At 35.7% G+C, this 7,041-nt stretch overlaps 1 long non-coding RNA gene across 1 annotated transcript in view; it reads left to right on the forward strand.

The window, feature by feature from the left end:
- The window catches only part of LOC311429632, a 31,611-nt gene extending 24,798 nt beyond the window's left edge, over window positions 1-6,813 (forward strand). The window contains exon 2 of the long non-coding RNA XR_014688308.1: window positions 4,532-6,813. This is a non-coding gene — a long non-coding RNA (uncharacterized lncRNA). The remainder of the gene's footprint in view (window positions 1-4,531) is intronic.
- The last annotated feature ends 228 nt before the right edge of the window (window positions 6,814-7,041 follow it).

Raw genomic sequence — 7,041 nt, forward strand, 5'->3', positions numbered from 1 at the left:
ATTGAGTTAGGAATACACACATCACTTATTCAGAGATTTGCATTATCTCTGCTCTGGTTTCACTGAGCCTCATTAGTATCCAACACTTTCTTGAAGGGATAAATAAAATGTATTTTGTTCCATAACCTGGAATTTCACATTTCCTGGATCTGGTACCTTGTAATGCTAGAACAAATAAATAATTATATCTGCATATAGTGCCAGTTCACTTTTTGAAAGCTGTATATGGATTTTCTTATATATCCTTATCATCTGGATCTGTCTTAATTTTCAGGAATTATCTTTGTGTTGTAGAATGTCTAATCAATTTTTCATTTGCTTGGAGTAGTATTAGACTTGTTTTCACTCTATTCTTCCACTCAATAAACTGGCTCATGGAGTTCCATTTATGTCATGTCCCCTACACTGTAGGTATCATAAAAGTTCTTTGCCCAAAAACAAGAGAGGGAGGAGGAAAGCAAGATGCAAGAAGAGTGAGCTTTAAAAATTCAATCTTCTACTCTTTTTACTTTTAGAATCATAGAATCATTATTCATAGATTCTATATGTTAAAAAGAGTAGAAGACTGATTTTTTTATTTTGATTGGATAGTTCTCCAAGTAATTTTTTTTTGGAGAATAGTGTGGGTAGATCCAACAAAAAGAATAAACACTATTACATATACATAATATACTTACACAGAAAGCTTATATAAATTATAAAATTTTATGTAAATTAATGTTTATAGTCAATTGGACGAAGCTTTTGAAACTGTTACTTATTGCTTCTAAACTTCATAGGTATTGAAAGATCTTTTCTCTTACTGACATTATTTTGTGTTATGCCTTTAATTAAGGGTAAAATGATACAAAAATATCTGGCAATGTTCTTCACATGTTTGCTATCTTCCCACAATACCTTAAGGTTTCAATTAAGAGAATTCCAAATTGCCTACAGCATCTGGAGAACAAGGAAACTGCAGAAGTCCAGAGCAGCTACCAAAGAGATGCTATCTTGAGCAGCAATACATGCACCTCAGCATTTTGCTTAGGGGCACCAATCCACTCAGCAGCAGATTATTTCTCACCTTTTAGCTAAAAACCCTAATCTGATAAAGACTTTGAGAATGTTAAATGTGCTGCAATTGTTTCTTCCATTGCTGCCAACCATTCTATCAATACTGGAAAGGAAGTGGCTGTGCTAGGGATTAATTGAAGAATGAAATGCTGTTGAAATCTGGCAGCCCCTTTCTGTCTACAGTACTCCAGTCTTTTAGCAGAACTGAATGACGTTGCAGTGCAGTGGGCAATGTGCTATAACCCATGTGAAGAAGGGATGCCAGGGTTTATTCACCTCAGACCTCATTCCACTGTTTCTGACAAACTCACAGAAACTGGAGGTTCAACAAGTTGCTGTATTTTGACTAAGTTGAACTACAGACTATTGCATATAATTTGAACAACTGTTTAGTACATGCTTATGCAAGAGAATAAAAGGTTTTGTACAACTAAATGGCTAAGTAATCTCAGTATTAATTTATAATCTGTTATTTCTTCTCAAAATACCTTGTACAGACACATATGACATTCTTATCCTGAGTTGTATCAGGTAACAGCTCACCCTGGGGTACTTCTCTGGGTGGGTTTTGCTGTGACAACAGAATGGTCCTGCCCTTGTTTTCCAGGGTCATATGATAAAGTAAGTGTGCAGAGTTCAAAACCAAGGGTGGTCTGTTTTGGGAGTCTTGGAAGAAACATCAGCTATACATGTCAAAGTCTGATATTAATATGCCTTTAACACCTTAGTTACTTCTTAATGTTACGCTTTTTTTTTTTTTTATTGTTGTGACTGAAGACAGAAGAGAGATCAAAATATCAGAGTCTTGATTATAACAGAGCCTTCAAGATCATACATCTGTTTGGTTATCTATCTGTCTGTTTATGCATGTATCATTTGATCTAGACAAAGTAAAATTCCTTCTATTTTTCATCAGAGTAATATACTACAGATGTATTAACAAGAGTTACAGTTGCAGGAATTGTACAGGAATTGTTTAGTTAAGTCTTTTAGAATTGCACTCGTGAAAGAATCCATCTCTTTTATAGAATAGGTTAAGGCAGACACTACACATTATAACCAAGGACTGCATGACTCTTGTGTTTCTTAACAGAAACAAGAAGATGGGAGAATAAGTGATTCTTTTTAATATGAGGTTTAAAAGAAGCAAAAGAAACAAAGCAACACTATATACACACTGAAAACCAGTCATTTTCAGTGATAAATCTAGTCCAGTCTTTATTGCTCATTCATTTATTCTGACGAATGGCAATCTAAAAAGGGAGAGAATTAATTTAGAAGCTATCATCACATTTTGACTCACCAGACATTATAAAAATGCTGATTTTGTCAGAGTATTTATCTATTTGCTTATTTATTTTAAATTTATAAATTTAAATGTATTTATTTATTGAAGTATTTCTGTTCATTTATATTTATTCCCCAAAGCTGTACTTCTCATCTGATAAAGTCTATATTCACATTTCTAGAAGGTTTTTCTAACAGGTCAAACATTTGTCTTGAGTATTCAAACTGTGTTCCCACATAACAACCACATAAAGTTAAATCTCTTAAATCTCACATAGAGTTAAATCCCTCGTTTGAAAGTTTGCTTTAGTATTTTCATTCATCAGAGTGCAACTCTATTTGTGGCTACTGTTGAAGTGAACTCTATGACCATCAGGTAAGCGTAAGGATGCTAACGTCTTGTCTGTCTCCCTGCTTGCACAGAACATTGCTCTGTTCCTTTAGTTCTCAGTAGACAAAAACAGCTTGTCGATGCTTCTTGTTCCTCCTGGCTGTACAATGAAAAATCTGTCATTCATGTTCTTTAGCATGTTCAGCAAGGTCAGGAACAGGTTTTTCATGTCTCAGGAATCCTGTAAGAAATTTTAAGATTCTGTAAGAAATGATATTTCATAACTTCTTAGTCATTCGGTTTTTTTATCTGGGATTTTCAGAGCTTTGTAAAGTCAATTTCCTCTTTCTTTCACTAAGAAAGAACATGTGTCTAAGACTTTGATTCATTCCAACAGACTTGACCCAATAAAGCCTTGTAATCCTAATCCCAAATCGGTAAATTACATGCAAAAAATGATGGTGTACCAAAGTTACTGCATATAAGAGTAACAGACAAATTTTCTTTTTGCTAATAATAATGTACATCAAAGCTCAGCTAAAGCCATAGCCTCTGCTTTGATCAAAATATCACAAAATAATTCAGAACAATTTGCTTGTTGTAGTGTCCATATTAATGGACAAACTCACTGAACACTTTTGCATCTCAAGCAAATTTGGGTCTTACCCTGTATGGGAGCATCTCTGTGGTTCTGTGGACCCCTACATGTCTGAAGTTACATGTCTTTTTCTTAACTCAGATTTAACACCATTCCCATTGTCTATATGTTCCAGCAACTACACGAGAACAAGTTTTATCAAAATGTATTTTTACATTCTATTCAAAATCATTATGGCTTGATGAAACACCTATCAAATACAGAGACACACAGATTTAAGAATGATTGCTACTGTGGAGCTGTTTGCTGCAAAGTATGTGAAGTATGTATCTTGCAAGATGCATACTTGCAAGTTTATTCACTTGGAGAGGAACTTTAAAATGAAAATTTCTCCCTTGGTTTTGAAACTCACTCTGTCTCCACCAGATTGCCTTATTCATTGTTCAGATAAAGTCTGTCTCCCATACTCTTTCCACAAAACTTGTATTCTCACTTAGAGTGACATATAGGCAAATGTATATATCCCACTTCACCTTCACATTCCCTATCCACTAAGCTGCTTCCTTGCCAATGTCACTTGCAAGTATTATGCCTCTGCCTTTTCTCAGTGCCCTTACTACCATTTTCCCAACTCTGTTTTTTAGCATCAACTACACTAAGGACTATGTGAGTGGAAAGTTTAAATTCAATCATGATTGTTGCATTTTTTATAGAGTCTCATCTGGGAGAAAAAGAGTTTATCCTTTTTATGCCCCCTGTGATACATCATTTCTTATTTCTTTTTGTAAACAAGAAAACATATTTTGCAAGAATCTATAGAGCTGTTTTAAAGAGAAGCACAGTGTTGTTTGACATGGGAAAACTGGGTTAATTTTGCATCTAAAATTACGATCTCTCTATCTGCTATAGTAGGTCCCAGTAGCTAGCATTAAAGCTTCTCTCATTTTTGATTCATGCTTCTTCAGTCCTTAATGTCACTTTCCACCAATTAGACCTTTCTGGAAGTCATGGATCCATCCTTGGGTGTGTCCAACTCTTGCATTTAAAGCAGCCGTGAAAAAAAGAAAGATCAGAGATCACTCGATGAATTTCCAGTTCCCTTCCCTCCCATTCTGGATGCATTTGAATTGCAATAATATAGTTCTTATAGCTATTTTTTTAAAAAGTTCTCTCAAGGTGATATCTGTGATGTGGACATGACTCCATCAGACAACATGACCCCCTAATCCTCTGGTTTTACATTACTGTTTTCCTGCCAGGTGGTGAAGCTCTCAGATATGCTCTTTCAAGAAGGGGCTTATCATAATTTAATGGTCCATAAAGGTTTAGAATCTCTGTCCTTGAAGGTTTTCAAGACCCAGCTGGACAAAACAGAATAACTTGGTCTGATCTCACAGCTGACCCTGCCTTACCAAGAGGTTGGATAAGATATTTCCTTACATCCCTCCAAACCAGAATGATTCTGCCATGTTTTCTTGCAATCAACAGTCAACTTCAGAGAATCACAGTTTGTCAAACTCAAAGAGCTTAAAGTTTGTACCACTAGCTGGGAACTAGGAAAACTTCCTGGGATAATCTAAGAGAAATATGAGAGCAGAAGATTTGAAAGTTATTGAAATAGATGAAACATAGCAAACCATCCTACTGAAGAAGAAAAATGTAGCTAGAGGCTGTTGTGACTGCATCAGAGATCTTTAAAGACTTGAAAATCAATAGAGAATCATACAACTGGGAAATAGTGAGCATGACTTGGAAAGATATAAAGAATGCCATAAGCTTATGTGAATAATAATAATAATAAAAGGGTAAAAAGTGAGTTTTGCTTAGTGGGTAACATAAAAGCAATAAGAAAATATTCCTTCAAATAATGTTTGAAAATTAGAAGAACAAAGGATAGGACAGGTCTAGTAACACCTGATATTATTTGCAGAGCAAATGAGAGATAATATAGATAATAGTCAAGTTTTCAGTAGCTTCTTAGATTTTTATTTGGAAAAAAAGACTTAATGATTCACATGAACTTCAACAGGGAGGTACAAATGCAGGCTGGAACACAAAAAGGACACATCAAATAATGAATATGAGTCAGTGAGACCTGGTGGAGTTCACACCAGAAATTATAAGGAGCACATCATCACTGAACCAATTTTTCCTAAGAAATGGAGAGGAATAAACATAGTACATATGTTACAGAAGACACCCTGATTTAAAGATCTTAATTTCAAACTGAATCCGTCACAGTTTTGTGGTAATTCTGGTGTGGCATTTTACCAAGCTTGGTGTATTCAAATGCCACAAATGAGATCAGCCAACTTCAGAAAACTGTGGAGCGACCCAAAACAGTCAATGATGCTTAAAGTAAAAGGGAGAAAATGAGTTACACTCATACCCATTACATGGTATAACGAAGAGCAATGACACTCAGTGGAATGAGCAATGGTGACTGCACTTCGTGGCCAAACTCTTCCTGACAACCTGAGGAAGACAATGTGAAATAAATGAACCCAACGACCTAGTGATCTTGCATTAAGAGTCATGTCTCACTCATCGTTAACACCTGTATGAGTCATTAGACCTTGGTGAAGACAGTACATGAGCTTTTATTCACTATCTACTGCAAACTGCATTGTTTAGCTGTTGTTCTGACTAGAAAATTCATTTCTACTAAAAGATATGAAAAGAAAAATAAAAAAGAGGGTGAGAAACATTTCTATTTGACAAGAATAAATTGCAAGTCAGATACCCTCTTCACTGTGGTACATATCTGTCTGCTTAGTTAATTAGTAAGTCTTGAAAGAAAATAACTTTTTGTCTTCCACATAGCTTGAATTATAATTATAATTTGACAGAATGGACTTCAGCTAATGCATATTTATGATAAAGCAAGTTGTGTTGTGTGAGAGGTTTTTCTCATCATTGTTTCAAGGAGTAAATGTTACTGGAGCTCTAACTGCCAAATCACATGGACCATGGTGAAAACACTGATTTGTGTCAGGTGTATATTGGCAAACTGTTCCTGTTCTGGTGAATTATCCTGGACACACTGAGCATTTGATCTACTATCAGATCTTTGCAGTGTGAGAGAGGAATGCTGTGGGACAAACCCATGTTGTGGCAACTTCTCAGTTTAACTTCTATTCATGATTGTCCTCAGTGACACGTGGATAGGGTTTCATTACCCCAGTTCTGTGTTCCTACACAATGCCTGAGCATATCTACTGATGAATGTTTGGGCTCTGACCATAATATTTTTTTTAATTTCTTCTCTATGTCTACGAGGTAGAGCACCAAAAATTCTCAACCCCACTGGAGAGAGTTGAGAAGTAAAAACAGGTGCTGTGTGAGCATGCCTGAAGGCAAGAGTCCATGCCATCAATCTGACTAAGATGGTCTAAGGTTGAGAATTATCCACCTCCAGACCATGGCTGTAGGCCTTACAGGAAGAGGGGAACTGCACAGAATTGTGTCACTGTTTCCTTTCACACTTCAGAAAACAAGAATATGTGGAGACTGATAAATTCTTGCATGCTGTGTGTGCTATGTGGAAAAAAAAAAAAAAGAAAAAAAAAAAAGTGCTTCTTATGCTGGAGTGCTGGAGCAAGAAATGTCTGGGGTAATATGCTTCCAGAAGAAGAAGCATTAGGAAAAAGAAAGAAAAAAAACTCCTTAGTGGTTTTTCCTGTGTCCTCAGATCACACAAGAAGTGCTGCAATTAGAATACTGAACTAAGCTAGCAAAGCTAGCAAAGGTACATGCATTTTTTTCTACT

Source organism: Aythya ferina, assembly GCF_964211825.1.
Source record: "Aythya ferina genome assembly, chromosome: 1".
Taxonomy (NCBI): Eukaryota; Metazoa; Chordata; class Aves; order Anseriformes; family Anatidae; genus Aythya; species Aythya ferina.